The sequence below is a fragment of the Arachis ipaensis genome, chromosome B10 (genome assembly GCF_000816755.2).
Source record: "Arachis ipaensis cultivar K30076 chromosome B10, Araip1.1, whole genome shotgun sequence".
Taxonomy (NCBI): Eukaryota; Viridiplantae; Streptophyta; class Magnoliopsida; order Fabales; family Fabaceae; genus Arachis; species Arachis ipaensis.
Genome location: NC_029794.2, coordinates 67789775 through 67807595, shown reverse-complemented (window position 1 = coordinate 67807595; position 17821 = coordinate 67789775). Strand labels below are relative to the sequence as shown.

The window sequence follows — 17821 nt, the reverse complement described above, 5'->3', positions numbered from 1 at the left end:
GTCAGCCACCTTGTAAAGTTCTTGAGGTATAATCTCATGAACTTCCACCTCCTCTCCAATCATGATACTATGGATCATGATTGCCCGGTCTATAGTAACTTCAGACCGGTTACTAGTAGGAATGATTGAGCGTTGAATGAACTCTAGCCATCCCCTAGCCACTGGTTTGAGGTCATGCCTTCTTAATTGAACCGGCTTGCCTCTTGAGTCAATTTTTAATTGAGCTCCTTCCTCACATATGTCTATGAGGACTTGGTCCAACCTTTGATCAAAGTTGACCCTTCTTCTGTAGGGGCGTGCATTTTCTTCCATCATTGGCAAGTTGAACGCCAGCCTTACATTTTCCGGACTGAAATCTAAGTATTTCCCCCGAACCATGGTAAGCCAATGCTTTGGATTTGGGTTCACACTTTGATCATGGTTCCTAGTGATCCATGCGTTTGCATAGAACTCTTGGACCATTAAGATCCCGACTTGTTGAATAGGGTTGGTGAAAACTTCCCAACCTCTTCTTCGGATCTCATGTCGGATCTCCGGATACTCATTCTTTTTGAGCTTGAAAGGAACCTCAGGGATTACTTTCTTCTTAGCCACAACTTCATAGAAGTGGTCTTGATGGACCTTTGAGATGAATCTCTCCATCTCTCATCTCAGAAGTGGAAGCAATTGCCTTCCCTTTCCTCTTTCTAGAGGTTTCTCTGGCCTTAGGTGCCATAAATGGTTATAGAAAAACAAAAAGCTATGCTTTTACCACATCAAACTTAAAATGTTTGCTCGTCCCCGAGCATAAGAAGAAAGAAAGAAGGAAAAGAAGAAAGAGAATGGAGGAGATGGAGGGAGAAGGTGTATTCGGCCAAGGGTAAGAAGAGAGGGTTGGGTTGTGTGAAAATGAAGAAGGAAAGAGGGGTTTATATAGGAGTGGGATGGGATTTAGGGTTCGGCCATTAGGGTTGGGTTTGGGAGGGAAAAGAGTTTAAATTTTGGAGGTAGGTGGGGTTTATGGGGAAGAGAGGATGGATGTAAGTGGTGAAGAGGTGATGGGAAAGAGCGATTGAGGTGATTGGTGAAGGGTATTTGGGGAAGAGAGTTATGAAAAGGTGTGAAGAGGAGAGAAGAAGATGTGGGGATCCTGTGAGGTCCACAGATCCTGAGGGATCCTGTGGGGTCAAGGACTTAACATCCCTGCTCCAATTAGGCGTGTAAAATGCCCTTGCTGTGCAATCCTGGTGTTTAACGCCAGATTGCTACTTGTTTCTGCCGTTAAATGCCCAAATGTAGCTTGTTTCTGGCGTTTAATGCCAGGCAGATGCTTGTTTCTGGCGTTAAACGCCAGCTTGGTGCTTGTTTCTGGCATTGAACGCTAGACAGATGCTTGTTTCTGGCGTTTAAATGCCAGACTGCTCTCCTCCAGGATGTGCTATTTTTAATGCTGTTTTTCATTCTATTTTTGATTTTTCAGTAGTTTTTATGACTCCACGTGATCATCAACCTAATAAAACACGAAATAACACAAGGAAAATAAAATAGATACAGTTAATTAACATTGGGTTGCCTCCCAATAAGCACTTCTTTAATGTCAATAGCTTGACAGTGAGCTCTCATGGAGCCTCACAGATGTTCAGAGCATTGTTGGGACCTCCCAACACCAAACTTAGTGTTTGACTGTGGGGGTTTAACACCAAACTTAGAGTTTGGTTGTGGCCTTCCAACACCAAACTTAGAGTTTGACTGTGGAGGCTTTGGTTGACTCTTCAGTGAGAGAAGCTTTTCATGCTTCCTCTCCATGGTTACAGAAGGAGATCCTTGAGTTTTAAACACAAGGTTGTCCTCATTCAGTTGAAGGACTAGTTCTCCTCTGTCCACATCAATCACAGCTCTTGCTGTTGCTAGGAAGGGTCTTCCAAGGATGATGGATTCATCCTCTTCCTTCCCAGTGTCTAGGATTATGAAATCAGTAGGGATGTAAAGGCCTTCAACCTTTACTAACACGTCCTCTACTTATCCATAAGCCTGTTTTCTTGAGTTTTTTGCCATCTCTAATGAGATTCTGGCAACTTGCACCTCAAAGATCCTAAGTTTCTCCATTACAGAGAGTGTCATTAAGTTTATTCCTGACCCCAGGTCATATAGAGCCTTCTCAAAGGTTATGGTGCCTATGGTACAGGGTATTAAGAATTTGCTAGGATCCTGTTTCTTTTGAGGTAATTTTTGCCTATTCAATGCATTCAGTTCATTGTTGAGCAAGGGAGATTCATCTTCCCAAGTCTCATTACCAAATAATTTGGCATTCAGCTTCATGATTGCACTAAGGTACTTAGCAACTTGCTCTTCAGTAATGTCTTCATCCTCTTCAGAGGAAGAATACTTATTAGAGCTCATGAAGGGCAGAAAGAGGTTCAATGGAATCTCTATGGTCTCTAGATGAGCCTCAGATTCTTTTGGTTCCTCAAAGAAAAACTCCTTATTGGTCACTGAGTGTCCCAGGAGATCTTCCTCACTAGGATTCACGTCCTCCTCCTCCTCTTTGGGTTCAGCCATGATTGTTAAATCAATGGCCTTGCACTCTCTCTTTGGATTTTCTTCTGTATTGCTTGGGAGAGTACTAGGAGGAGTTTCAGTGACTCTTTTACTCAGCTGGCCCACTTGTGCCTCCAAATTTCTAATGGAGGACCTTGTTTCATTCATGAAACTTACAGTGGCCTAAGATAGATCAGAGACTATATTTGCTAAGCTAGATGGATTCTGCTCAGAATTCTCTATCAGTTGCTGAGTGGATGATGGAAAAGGCTTGCCATTGCTAAACCTATTTCTTCTACCATTATTAAAGCCTTGTTGAGGCTTTTGTTGATCCTTCCATGTGAAATTTGGATCATTTCTCCATGAGGGATTATAGGTGTTTCCATAGGGTTCACCCATGTAATTCACCTCTGCTATTGTAGGGTTCTCAAGATCATAAGCTTCTTCTTCAGAAGATGCCTCTTTAGTACTGTTGGATGATTCCTTCAATCTATTCAGACTCTAAGAGATCATATTGACTTGTTGAGTCAATATTTTATTCTGAGCCAATATGGCATTCAGAGTATCAATTTCAAGAACTCCCTTCCTCTGAGGTGTCCTATTACTCACAGGATTCCTTTCAAAAGTGTACATGAACTGGTTATTTACAACCATGCCAATGAGTTGTTGAGCTTCTGCAGGCATTTTCTTTAGGTGAATGGATCTACCTGCAGAATGGTCCAATAATATCTTTGATAATTCAGACAGACCATCATAGAATATATCCAGGATGGTCCATTCTGAAATCATGTCAGAAGGAAACTTTTTGGTCAGTTCCTTGTATCTCTCCTAAGATTCATAGAGGGATTCACCTTCCTTCTGTCTGAAGGTTTGAACATCCACTCCAAGCTTGCTAAGCTTTTGAGGAGGAAAGAACTTAGCTAAGAAAGCCGTGACCAGCTTATCCCAAGAGTTCAGGCTGTCTTTAGGTTGAGAGTCCAACCATATTCTAGCTCTGTCTCTTATAGCAAACGGGAAAAGCATAAGCCTGTAGACCTCGGGGTCAACCCCATTGGTCTTAACAGTATCACAGATCTGCAAGAATTCAGTTAAAAACTGAAAGGGATCTTCGGATGGAAGTCCATAAAACTTGCAATTCTGTTGCATCAGAGAAACTAATTGAGGTTTCAGCTCAAAATTGTTTGCTCCAATGGCAGGGATTGAGATGCTTCTTCCATGTAAATTGGAATTAGGTGCAGTAAAGTCACCAAGCATCTTCTTTGCATTGTTATTATTTTCGGCCATGTCTCCTTCTTTTTTGAAAATTTCTATCAGATTTTCTCCAGAGAGTTGTGCTTTAGCTTCCCTTAGCTTCCTCTTCAGAGTCCTTTCAGGTTTAGGGTCAGCTTCAACAAGAATGTTCTTATCCTTGTTCCTGCTCATATGAAAAAGAAGAAAACAGAAAAGAAGAGGAATCCTCTATGTCACAGTATAGAGATTCCTTATGTAAGTATAAGAAGAGAATAATGGAGGAAGGAAAAGATAAGAATCTAAACACAAGGGAGAGGAATGAGTTCGAATTCTTGGGTGAAAGAGGGGTGTTAGTAGATGAATAAATAATTAGAAAGAGATGAGAAGAAGAGAAATTCAAAACTTAAATAAATTAAAATAAAAGTATTTTGTTTTTAAATTGAATTTAAAATAAAAAATAAAAATTAAAGTTCAAAAATTAAGAAAGGAAAATTGAATCAAATTAAATTAAATTAAAAATAATTAGTTAATTTAAAAAGAAATTTTGAAAAAGAGGGAAGGGATTTTCAAAAATTAGAGAGAGAGAGTTAGTTAGGTAGTTTTGAAAAAGATAAGAATCAAACAAAAAGTTAAGTGGTTGATTGAAAAAGATTTGAAAATCAATTTTTGAAAAGATAAGAAGTTAGAAAAGAAGTTGGAAAAGATTTTGAAAAAGACATGATTGACATTTATTTTGAAAAAAATTTGAAAAAGAAATTTAAAAAGATTTGATTTTTGAAATCAAAGTTGATTACTTGACTAACAAGAAACTAAAAAGGTATTATTCTAGAGTTTAAAGATTGCACATTTCTTACTAGGCAAGTAACAAACATAAAAATTTTGAATCAATCACATTAATTGTTAGCATTAATTTCAAAAATATGAAATAAAAATAAGAAAAAGATGTTGAAAATCAATTTGAAATTTTCGAAAATCATAAAAGAAAAATGAAAAAGATGTGATGAGGGGATAATTTATACTCTTTTTGGCATTATTTTTACATAGTTTTTAGTATGATCTAGTTAGTTTTTAGTATATTTTTATTAGTTTTTAATAAAAAATCACATTTCTGGACTTTACTATGAGTTTTTGTGTTTTTCTGTGATTTCAGGTATTTTCTGGCTGAAATTGAGGGACTTGAGCAAAAATCAGATTTAGAGGTTGAAGAAGGACTGCAGATGCTGCTGGATTCTGACCTCCCTGCTCTCAAAGTAGATTTCCTGGAGCTACAGAACTCCAAATTGCGCGCTCTCAATTGAGTTAGAAATTAGACATCCAGGGCTTTCCAGCAACATATAATAGTCTATACTTTGTCCTAGTTTATACGACGTAAACTAGTGTTCAACTCTAGTTCCATGTTGCATTCTGGAGTTAAACGCCAGAAACAGGTTGCAAACTGGAATTAAACACCAGAAACAGGTTACAAACTGGTGTTCAACTCCAAGAGAAGCCTCTACACGTGTAAAGCTCAATGCTCAGCCCAAGCACACACCAAGTGGGCCCCAGAAGTGGATTTCTGCATCATTTACTCATTTCTGTAAACCTTAGTAACTAGTCTGATATAAATAGGACCTTTTACTATTGTATTAGACATCTTTGATCAGTTTTATGCTATCTTAGACCTTCATGAGGGCTGGCCACTCGACCATGCCTTGACCTTGTTCTTATGTATTTTCAATGGTAGAGTTTCTACACACCATAGATTAAGGTGTGGAGCTCTGCTGTTCCTCATGAATTAATACAAAGTACTATTGTTTTTCTATTCAATTCAAGCTTATTCCAATTCTAAGATATTCATTCGCACTTCAATATGAATGTAATGATCGTGACAGTCATCATCATTCCCAACCTATGAACGCGTGCCTGACAACCACTTCTGTTCTACCTTAGATTGAATGAATATCTCTGGGATTCCTTAATCAGAGTCTTCGTGGTATAAGTTAGAATCCATGGACGGCCATTCTTGAGATCCGAAAAGTCTAAACCTTGTCTGTGGTATTCCGAGTAGGATCTGGGAAGGGATGGCTGCGACGAGCTTCAAACTCGCGAGTGCTGGAAGTAGTGACAGACGCAAAAGGATCAATGGATCCTATTCCAGTATGATCGAGAACCGATAGATGATTAGCCATGCAGTGACAGTGCATTGGACCATTTTCACTGAGAGGACAGGATGTAGCCATTGACAAAGGTGATGCCTAACATACAGCTTGCCATAGAAAGGAGTATGAATTATTCGAAGAAGACAATAGGAAAGCAGAGGTTCAGGAGGGACAAGCATCTTCATACGCTTATCTGAAACTCTCACCAATGAATTACATAAGTACCTCTATCTTTAATTTACGTTTTATTTATATTTTAATTATATTTTAATTATCAAATATCCATAACCATATGAATCTGCCTGACTGAGATTTGCAAGATGACCATAGCTTACTTCAAGCCGACAATCTCCGTGGGATCGACCCTTACTCACGTAAGGTTTATTACTTGGATGACCCAGTGCACTTGCTGGTTAGTTGTGAGAAGTTGTGACAAAGAACTAAGATTATGAACGTGCGTATTAAGTTTTTAGCGCCGTTACCAAGGAATGAACCGTCACGATTTCCGCGCACCAAGTTTTTGGCGCCGTTGCCGGGGATTGTTCGAGTTTGGACAACTGATGGTTCATCTTGTTGCTCAGATTAGGTAATTTTATTTTAATTTTAAGCTTTTTGTTTTTGTTAATTTTATTTTCGAAAAATAATACAAAGCAAAAAAAAAATTTAATAAAATCATAAAACCAAAAATAATTTTGTGTTTCTTGTTTGAGTCTTGTATCAATTTTTAAGTTTGGTGTCAATTGCATGCTTTTATAATTTTCTTGCATTTTTCAAAAATTCATCATGCTTTCTTCATGATCTTCAAGTTGTTCTTGATAAATCCTCTTGTTTGATCTTCATGATTTCTTGTTTTGTGTCTTTTCTTGTTTTCCATATACATTTTTGAACTGTTAGTGTCTAAAGTTTGAAAATTTCTAAGTTTGGTGTCTTACATATTTTTCTTTTCTTAAAAATTTTCAAAAATAAGTTCTTGGTGTTCATCTTGACATTCAAAGTGTTCTTGGTGTTCATCTTGACATTCATAGTGTCCTTGCATCCATCATGTGTTTCGATCTAAAATTTCCATGCATTGTGTCTTTTTTTGTGTTTTTCTCTCTCATCATTAAAAATTCAAAAATAAAAAAAAATCTTTCCCTTATTTCACTCATAATTTTCAAAAATTTGAGTTGACTTTTTGAAAACTTTTTAAAATTTAGTTGTTTCTTATGAGTCAAATCAAATTTTCAATTTAAAAATTCTATCTTTTTCAAATATTTTTCAAAAATCAAATCTTTTTCGTTTTTCTTTTATGATTTTCGAAAATTTTAAATTGATTTTCAACATCTTTTTCTTATTTTTATTTCATATTTTCGAAATTAATGCTAACAATTAATGTGATTGATTCAAAATTTTTAAGTTTGTTACTTGCCTAGTAAGAAAGGTGCAATCTTTAAACTCTAGAATAATACCTTTTTAGTTTCTTGTTAGTCAAGTAATCAACTTTGATTTCAAAAATCAAATCTTTTTAAATTTCTTTTTCAAATCTTTTTCAAAATAAATGTCAATCACATTTTTTTCAAAATCAATTTCAAAATCTTTTCAAACTTCTTTTCTAACTTCTTATCTTTTCAAAAATTGATTTTCAAATCTTTTTCAATCAACCACTTAACTTTTTGTTTGATTCTTATCATTTTCAAAACTACCTAACTAACTCTCTCTCTCTAATTTTCGAAAATCCCTTCCCTCTTTTTCAAAATTCCTTTTTAAATTAACTTATTGGTTTTAATTTAATTTAATTTGATTCAATTTTCCTTTCTTAATTTTCGAACTTTAATTTTTATTTTTTATTTTAAATTCAATTTAAAAACAAAAATACTTTTATTTTAATTTATTTAATTTTCGAATTTATCTTCTCCTCATCTCTTTCTAATTATTTATTCATCTACTAACACCTCTCTTTCACCCAAGAATTCGAACTCATTCCTCTCCCTTGTGTTTAGATTCTTATCTTTTCCTTTCTCCATTATTCTCTTCTTATACTTACATAAGGAATCTCTATACTGTGATATAGAGGATTCCTCTTCTTTTCTATTTTCTTCTAAAAAATATGGTGCGCGGAAATCGTGACGGTTCATTCCTTGCTAACAGCGCTAAAAACTTAATACGCACGTTCATAATCTTAGTTCTTTGTCACAACTTCGCACAACTAACCAGCAAATGCACTGGGTTGTCCAAGTAATAAACCCTACGTGAGTAAGGGTCGATCCCACGGAGATTGTTGGCTTGAAGCAAGCTATGGTCATCTTGCAAATCTCAGTCAGGCAAATTCATATGGTTATGGATATTTGATAATTAAAATATAATTAAGATCTAAATAAAACGTAAATTAAAGATAGATGTACTTATGTAATTCATTAGTCAGAGTTTCAGATAAGCGTATGAAGATGCTTGTTCCTCCTGAACCTCTGCTTTCCTATTGTCTTATTCGAATCATTCATACTCCTTTCTACGGCAAGCTGTATGTTAGGCGTCACCGTTGTCAATGGCTACATCCTCTCCTCTCAGTGAAAATGGTCCAATGCGCTGTCACTGCATGGCTAATCATCTGTCGATTCTCGATCATACTGGAATAGGATCCATTGATCCTTTTGCGTCTGTCACTACGCCCAGCACTCGCGAGTTTGAAGCTCGTCGCAGCCATCCCTTCCCAAATCCTACTTGGAATACCACAGACAAGGTTTCGACTTTCCGGATCTCAAGAATGGCTGTCCATGGATTCTAACTTGTACCATGAAGACTCTGATTAAGGAATCGCAGAGATATTCATTCAATCTAAGGTAGAACAGAAGTGGTTGTCAGGCACGCGTTCATAGGTTGGGAATGATGATGAATGTCACGATCATTACATTCATATTGAAGTGCGAATGAATATCATAGAATCGGAATAAGCTTGAAAATACATAAGAACAAGGTCCAGGAATGGCCGAGTGGCCAGCCCTCATAAAGGTCTCAGATAGCATAAAACTGATCAAAGATGTCTAATACAACAGTAAAAGGTCCTATTTATATCAGACTAGTTACTAGGGTTTACAGAAATTAGTAAATGAAGCAGAAATCCACTTCTGGGGCTCACTTGGTGTGTGCTTGGGCTGAGCATTGAGCTTTACACGTGTAGAGGCTTCTCTTGGAGTTGAACGCCAGTTTGTAACTTGTTTCCGGCGTTTAACTCCAGTTTGCAACCTGTTTCTGGCGTTTAACTCCATAATGCAACATGGAACTGGCGTTGAACGCCAGTTTGCGTCGTCTAAACTCGGGCAAAGTATGGACTATTATATATTGATGGAAAGCCCTGGATGGCTACTTTCCAACGCAATTGAGAGCGCTGTATTTGGAGTTCTGTAGCTCCAGAAAATCTACTTTGAGTGCAGGGAGGTCAGAATCCAGCAGCATCTGCAGTCCTTCCTCAGCCTCTGAATCTGAGTTTTGCTCAAGTACCTCAATTTCAGCCAGAAAATACCTGAAATCACAGAAAAACACGCAAACTCATAGTAAAGTCCAGAAATGTGATTTTTTATTAAAAACTAATAAAAATATACTAAAAACTAACTAGATCATACTAAAAACTATGTAAAAAAAATGCCAAAAAGCGTATAAATTATCCGCTCATCACAACACCAAACTTAAATTGTTGCTTGTCCCTAAGCAACTAAAAATCAAATAGGATAAAAATAAGAGAATATACTATGAATTCCAAAATATCAATGAAACTTAGCTCCAATTAGATGAGCGGGACTAGTAGCTTTTTGCCTCTTGAATAGTTTTGGCATCTCACTTTATCCATTGAAGTTCAGAATGATTGGCATCTATAGGAACTTAGAATTCAGATAGTGTTATTGATTCTCCTAGTTCAGTATGTTGATTCTTGAACACAGCTACTTTATGAGTCTTGGCCGTGGCCCTAAGCACTTTGTTTTCCAGTATTACCACCGGATAGATAAATGCCACAGACACATAACTGGGTGAACCTTTTCAGATTGTGACTCAGCTTTGCTAAAGTCTCGAACTAGAGGTGTCCAGGGTTCTTAAGCACACTCTTCTTTTGCTTTGGACCTCGACTTTAACAGCTCAGTCTCAAGTTTTCACTTGACACCTTCACGCCATAAGCACATGGTTAGGGATAGCTTGGTTTAGCCGCTTAAGCCAAGATTTTTTTCCTTTAAGCCTTCCTATCCACTGATGCTCAAAGCCTTGGATCCTTTTTATTACCCTTGCCTTTTGGTTTTAAGGGCTATTGGCTTTTTGCTCTTGCCTTTTGGTTTAAAGAGCTTTTGGCTTTTTCTGCTTGCTTTTTCTTTTTCTTTCTCTTCTTTTTTTTTGCCATTTTTTTTCTCTTTTTTTTTTCTTCAAGCTTTTGTATTCACTGCTTTTTCTTGCTTCAAGAATCAATTTTATGATTTTTCAGATTATCAACAACATTTCTCCTTTTTCATCATTCTTTCAAGAGCCAACATATTTAACATTCAGAAACCACAATATCAAAAGACATATGCACTGTTCAAGCATTCATTCAGAAAAAAAAAAGTATTGTCACCACAACAAAATAATTAAACTAGTTTCAAGGATGAATTCGAAACCATGTACTTCTTGTTCTTTTGTAATTAAGACATTTTTCATTTAAGAGAGGTGATGGATTCATAGGACATTCATAGCTTTAAGACATAGACACTTAAACACTAGTGATCATGTAATAAGACACAAACATAAATAAACATAAAGCATAATAAAAGAAAAACAGAGAAATAAGAACAAGGAGATTAAGGAAAGAGTCCACCTTAGTGAGGATGGTGTCTTTCTCTTCTTGAAGAACCAATGGTGTTTTTGAGCTCCTCTGTGTCTCTTCCTTGCCTTTGTTGCTCCTCCCTCATAGCTCTTTGATATTCTCTAATCTCATGAAGGATGATGGAGTGCTCTTGGTGTTCCACCCTTAGTTGTCCCATGTTGGAACTTAATTCTCCTAGGGAGGTGTTGATTTGCTCCCAATAGTTTTGTGGAGGAAGGTGCATCCCTTGAGGCATCTCAGGGATTTCATGGTGGGGAATTTCCTCATGCTCTTGTTGAGGTCCATGATCTCTTATTTGCTCCATCCTTTTCTTAGTGATGGGCTTGTCCTCTTCAATGAGGATGTCTCCCTCTATGTCAATTCCAGCCGAATTGCAGAGGTGGCATATGAGGTGAGGAAAGGCTATCCTTGCCCAAGTGGAGGACTTGTCAGCCACCTTGTAAACACTACAAGAAAAATACCCATTCAGCCACACTTCTTTTAAGCTACATTTGAAAAGCGTAGCCTATTCATAGAATAGGCTACGCTTTTCTCCGTGTTGCCTTTTTATATGAGAAAAGGATACACAATTGTGGTATCATTTAAAAAGTGTAGCCTTAGATATTTTAGAAATCACTTATAAAACGTAGCCTTATCTAAATATCTATAAATACACTTTTCTCATCTAAGGGAACGCTTGTAAAGAGTAGCTTATTTTTTCTGTTTCGGGTGCGCTTTTAAAATGTCTCCTAATATGGGAATCCTCAATAAACACTTAGTAAAAAAATTTGTTGGCCCTCCCCCTCACTCACGCAGCAGTGCAGCACACACTCTTATCCTCACTCAACATACACAAACACGAAAGAGAGAAGAAATCAGAGAGGAGAAGGGAAGGAAGGAAAGAGAGGACGACGCTGTCTAGGACTCCGCCGCCGTCGCCGTCGTCGTCGAGCACCAGTGAGAGAGAGAGCTCGAGGATGAGAAGAAACGCGATGGAGGAGAGAAAAAGGAGGTGCTCCGTCACCGCTGAAGCTCCACCACCACTGCTAGGGCTTGTTTAAGTCGCCGTTCTGCCACCGTCGGGCTTCTGTGCCCCCGCCGAGGAGCTCGAAGGGAGGAAGGAGGGATGTATCGCCGCCTTCGTGCTCTGTCGCGGCGCTGCCGTCGATTGGAGCTCGCCGCTGAGCTGCTGCACTGTCTCCAAGCCGTTGCGCCGCCGCTCATCTCTTCACTGTCACTGCTCAATACCATCGTCGTATCCTCTGTCACCAGGTAAGCATTCTCTATTCTATATCCTCTCTTTCTTGCTCATTCTCTAACTCGCTCTCACTTTGTAGTTCAAAGGTGTGTATGATTTTGATAGTGATGATGAACTGCAATGACTAATTGAGATACAGAAGGTATGTATCAATTTTCAATTGGTTCTGTGAATTTTTGGGGGTTTTGGGTTCTAATTTTAGGTTTTCTAATTTTGGGGGTTTCGCCTTCTGATTCTCAATTTGTTATGATTCCTTTCTGTGTTTGGCATAAACGGAAGCAATAGGTGCTGGAAATTTCATACGTGCGTGCTAAACTAGGAAAATCATTCTGTAGGAAAGTGTCGAGCTGCAGGAGATTTCATTGGGTTCATGCCCTCCTAGTGTGGGTCTTCAAGGGATGCGTTGGTCAACTATGTTTATCAGGTTTTACTTCCTTCACATTTCAATATTATAACCTGAAAAATAGTAGTTTTAGATATTTTATTAGGAATATTTGACATGATTAGGTTTTAATTCATGATATCCTTATATCATGAATTATTTTTCCACATGGTTTGAGCTAAAGTTGTTCCTGTGAATAATCCAAAGCTTTAGACTTTCCGAATCTCAAGAATGGCCGTCCATGGATTCTAACTTATACCACGAAGACTCTGATTAAGGAATCCCAGAGATATTCATTCAATCTAAGTTAGAACATAAGTGGTTGTCAGGCACGCGTTCATAGATTGGGAATGATGATGACTGTCACGATCATTACATTTATATTGAAGTGCAAATGAATATCTTAGAATAAGAATAAGCTTGAATTGAATAGAAAAACAATAGTACTTTGTATTAATTCATGAGAAACAGCAGAGCTCCACACCTTAATCTATGGTGTGTGGAAACTCTACCGTTGAAAATACATAAGAACAAGGTCCAGGAATGGCCGAGTGGCCAGCCCTCATGAAGGTCTAAGATAGCATAAAACTGATCAAAGATGTCTAATAAAATAGTAAAAGGTCCTATTTATATCAGACTAGTTACTAGGGTTTACAGAAATGAGTAAATGATGCAGAAATCCACTTCTGGGGCCCACTTGCTGTGTGCTTGGGCTGAGCATTGAGCTTTACACGTGTAGAGGCTTCTCTTGGAGTTGAACACCAATTTGTAACCTGTTTCTAGCGTTTAACTCTAGTTTGCAACCTGTTTCTGGCGTTTAACTCCAGAATGCAACATGGAACTGCCATTGAACGCCAGTTTATGTCGTCTAAACTCGGGCAAAGTATGGACTATTATATATTTCTGGAAAGCCCAGGATGTCTACTTTCCAACGCAATTGAGAGCGCACCATTTGGAGTTCTGTAGCTCCAGAAAATCCACTTTGAGTGCAGGGAGGTCAGAATCCAGCAGCATCTGCAGTCCTTCTTCAGCCTCTGAATCTGATATTTGCTCAAGTCCCTCAATTTCAGCCAGAAAATACCTGAAATCACAGAAAAACACACAAACTCATAGTAAAGTCCAAAAATGTGATTTTTTATTAAAAACTAATAAAAATATACTAAAAACTAACTAGATCATACTAAAAACTATGTAAAAATAATGCCAAAAAGCGTATAAATTATCCGCTCATCACTGCTCTTCATAGTTTTCCTCCTGCCGTCCCCACACCACAGGTGGTTAGTTAGTTGTGCTTACTGCTACAAGTTGTAATCCATCCATCCTCTTTGATATTGTTTCAATTTTCTGTTGGAGCTGCTGGTGCATGAGTTTATTCTGAGCTAATATGGTATCAACTCCTTCAAGCTCAAACACACCCTTCTCTGGAGCTGCTTGCCTTTCAGAGGAGTAGAAATACTCATTGTTGGCCACCATGTCTATGAGATCATGTGCCTTTTGAGCAGTCTTCATCATTTGTAAAGATCCTCCTGATGAATAATCCAAAGCTTTCCTTGAAGGTAAGGACAAGCCTTCATAGAAATTCTGCAACTCTACCCATTCACTGAACATTCCTTCTGGACACCTTCTGATTAGAGCTTTATACCTCTCCCAAGCTTTATATAATTATTCTCCTTCTTGCTGTCTGAAGGTTTGCACATCAGCTTTTAGCTTGATGACTCTTTGGGGTGGATAGAATTTGGCTAGAAATTTGCTAACCAAATCATCGCAGCTGGTAACGCTCTCTTTAGGGAAGGTTTCTAACCAATATGTGGCTTTGTCTCTCAGTAAAAATGGGAATAAAAGAAGCTTGTATATATCAGGGTGGATTCCATTGGTTTTGACAGTGTCACAGATTCTCAAAAACACAGAGAGGTGTTGGTTTGGATCTTCAGCAGCACTTCCTCCATATTGACAATTATTTTGAACCAGGATAATCAATTGAGGCTTGAGTTCGAAGTTGTTGGCAAGGACATTGGGAGTTAGGATGCTACTCCCACAATTTCTTGGGTTGGGGATAGTGTAGGAAGCTAAGACTCTTCTCAGAGGCTAGCCATTATTTTTGGCTACACCATCAGTGTCATTTGGGATGTTATCCTCCATCACTTGATCCTCTCCTTCTGATTCTGCTTCGCCTACAACTCCCTTTCCCCTTGCTTCTCTTCTTCTTTTCAAAAGTGTTCTCTCCAGTTCAGAATCAAAGGAGGTTGACTCACCTCTTCTTCCTTCTAACATATAAACAAAACCAGAAACGAAAATGAAACACTCTACTGCTAGAATGTGGTTACGATTAGCTTAAGCAAAAACTCAAACAGTTAGAATGCTAAACAAAAATAAAGAAAAAGTGCTTAATCTAGATTATCACCCTACTTAATCATTGTCAATCTAAATCAATCCCCAGCAACGGCACCAAAAACTTGATGAGGGAAAAACGATTCCACACAAAATTCACCGGCAAGTGTACCAGGTCACATCAAGTAGTAATAACTCACAAGAGTGAGGTCGATCCCATAGGGATTGATGGATTGAGCAATTTTAGTTAGGTGATGAATTTAGTTAAGTGAATGTTTGATGATTTGAGTGAAAATTGATTTACAGAAGCTAAATTGCAAGTGAATAAAAATGCAGAATGAAAATTTGCTGAATCATAAAGTGCAGAAGAAGTAAATTGCAGGAACTTAAAGAGCAAGAAAGTAAAAGAGCTGAAACTTAAATTGCAAGAAAGGTAAATGACTACAACTTAAAGTGCAAGAAACTTAAATTGCTGAATCTAAATTGCTGGGAAATATAAATTGCTTGAAGAGTAAAAGAATTTGGGTACTGGGATTCAGAATTGAACGAGAAAATGTAAATTGAAGTAAATCAGTGAACTATGAGATGCAGAGATTCAGATCTTGATCTCAATAGCAAAACAGAATTGGAAAATTGCTTGGAGAAAGAAACAGTAGAAAAACTTAACTCAATTATGAAATCCTAAGAGAAATTGACAATTGAAAAGGAGTAATGAGAACAGAAAGCAGATCTAGATCTCAATTACTCCCTTGACAACACAGAAAAGAAATTGAAGAAGAAATGAAAATAAAAACAGAAAAGGAAATTTAGATCCAACTTTCAATTCTTAGAAAAAAACCAAAAAGGAAAAGTAAAAGATGATCCTAAGATGAAGAATTCAGTAGAAGGCATATGGCTTTGTAGAGGATATCTTGGTAAAGGTGGAAGACCACTACATCCCTGCAAGCTTCATAGTCTTAGACATAGGAGAGGATGAGGATGATTCTATCATCCTTGGAAGACCCTTCCTAGCTACTGCAAATGCCATGATTAATGTGGCAAAGGCAGAAATGGTTTTCCAACTAGGAGAGAACTACATCTTGTTCAAGATGTCCAATCCCAACTCTCCCTCTAAGAAAAGAGACATAACTGTACAACACTTAGTGTTCCAACCCTCTCTTTCTGTGTAGATCTTTGCAGAGTCCCCAAACATCAATTCTGTGTTTGGTGTTGGAAAACCATTAACAAGCACTGAAAACAAAGGTACTCGAAAGAAAGTACCTAAAGGCTGGAGGGACAAGAAAGTCCCAACTGAAGGCCTCTCACCTGGCATCAGAGTTATCTTCACCGAGAAACCAGTCATACCACATACAGTGAGTCGTATCCTATCTCTAGAGCATGTGGAGCTCATTCATGAGAAGACAGGAAGAAAGTTCACTTTTAGGGGCAAAAATTTGAGCCCATACTCACCTTCGTAAGGAGCTAACCGTCAAGCTAATGACGTTAAAGAAGCGTTTGTTGGGAGGTAACCCAACCTTAATTAATTATTTCTATTTTCCTTTATTTTATTTTTATTTAATTTATATTTTTAGGTTCATGATCATGTGAAGCAGTCAGAAAAGAGATAGAAATGTTAAAGTAGTGAAAACAGAACACTCTGGATGGAGTGTTGTTGAAGTTGAAAGCCAGCCAGGGAGCAGACCCTGGGCATTCAAACGCCAATTCAGAGGGCAGGGCATCTGAATTCCCTAGCCTCTCAGGACCAATGGGTCCCACAGCATCTTTACCTACCCCACTTTATCCCTCTCTCTTTCACACTTCCCCGAACATTCTTTCCTATAAAACCTAGCCCAATCACATCCATATCACTTTCCCAAAACCATCATAAATCCTACCAACCCCCACCCACTTCAAAATCAAATTTCCCTCCCAATTCCCCAACCCATGGCCGAACCCAACCCTACCCACTTCCTATAAATACCCCTTCTTCTAACCCTTCATACACACACCTCTCACACATCCTAAAGCACCATTCGGCTGAGCCCTCTCTCTCCTTTTATTTTCTTCTTCTTCTATTCCATTCTTCTCTTTTCTTTATTTTTGCTCGAGGACAAGCAATGAGTTTAAGTTTGGTGTTGGAAAAGCGTTGCTTTTTGCTTTCTATTACCACTTGTGGCACCCAAGGTTGGAGAATCCTCTAGAAAGAGGAAAGGGAAGGCAGTAGCTGCCACTTTTGAATCTTAGGGGATGGAGAGATTCATCCCCAAAGTCCACCAAGACCACTTCTATGAAGTAGTGACAGAGAAAAAGGTGATCCCTGAGGTCCCTTTCAGGCTCAAGAAGAATAAGTATCCGGAAATCTGAAGAAAGATCCGGAGAAGAGGTTGGGAAGTCCTAACCAATCCCATTCAAGATGTTGGGATTTTAATGGTGCAAGAGTTCTATGCTAATGCCTGGGTTAGTAAAAACCATGACACTAGTGTGAACACAAATCCAAAGAATTGGAGCACCATGGTCCGAGGGAGAATCTTAGATTTTAGCCCGAAAAGTGTGAGGTTGGTGTTCAACTTGCCTTTAATGCAAGGAGATCTACATCCTTACAATAGAAGAGTCAACTTTGATAAGAGACTGGATCAATTGCACTCAGACATTTGTGTGGATGGAGCACAGTGGAAAAGAGATTTCCAAGGCAGGCCCACTCAACTAAGAAAGACTGACCTCAAGCCCATAGCTAGAGGATGGTTGGAATTCATCTAATGCTCTATTATCCCTACTAGCAATCGGTCAAAAGTGACCATTGAAAGGGCCATTATGATCCATTGCATCATGATTGGGAGTGAGGTGGAAGTACATGAAGTGATCCCTTAAGAATTGTACAAGATAGTTGAGAAGCCTTTTGATAAACCCCAATTTTGTGGTTTATCTTATGCTTAATTTGGGGGATTTTATCACCTTTTCCCACATTTATTCAATGAAATAGCATGGTTTTGTAATTCTCCCTTGAATTGTGCTTAAGTATAAAAATATGCTTTTTAGGCCCTTAAATTGGTGATTTTAATCCACTTTAATTCCATTCGATGCCTTGATGTGTTTGTTAAGTGATTTCAGGTTCATAAGGCAAGTATTGGATGGAAGAACTGAGGAGAAAAGCATGCAAAGTGGGAGAACTCATGAAGAAAAGAAGGAACCGT

At 38.1% G+C, this 17821-nt stretch overlaps 1 long non-coding RNA gene across 2 annotated transcripts; it reads left to right on the top strand.

Moving 5' to 3' along the window:
- On the top strand, positions 11659-12350 carry LOC110267532. 2 transcript variants are annotated; one of them, XR_002355265.1, is made up of 3 exons: positions 11659-11955; positions 12021-12083; positions 12227-12350. It is a non-coding gene; the product is annotated as an uncharacterized LOC110267532 (long non-coding RNA). The 2 variants fall into 2 exon arrangements; XR_002355264.1 differs by having other exon boundaries at positions 12221-12320.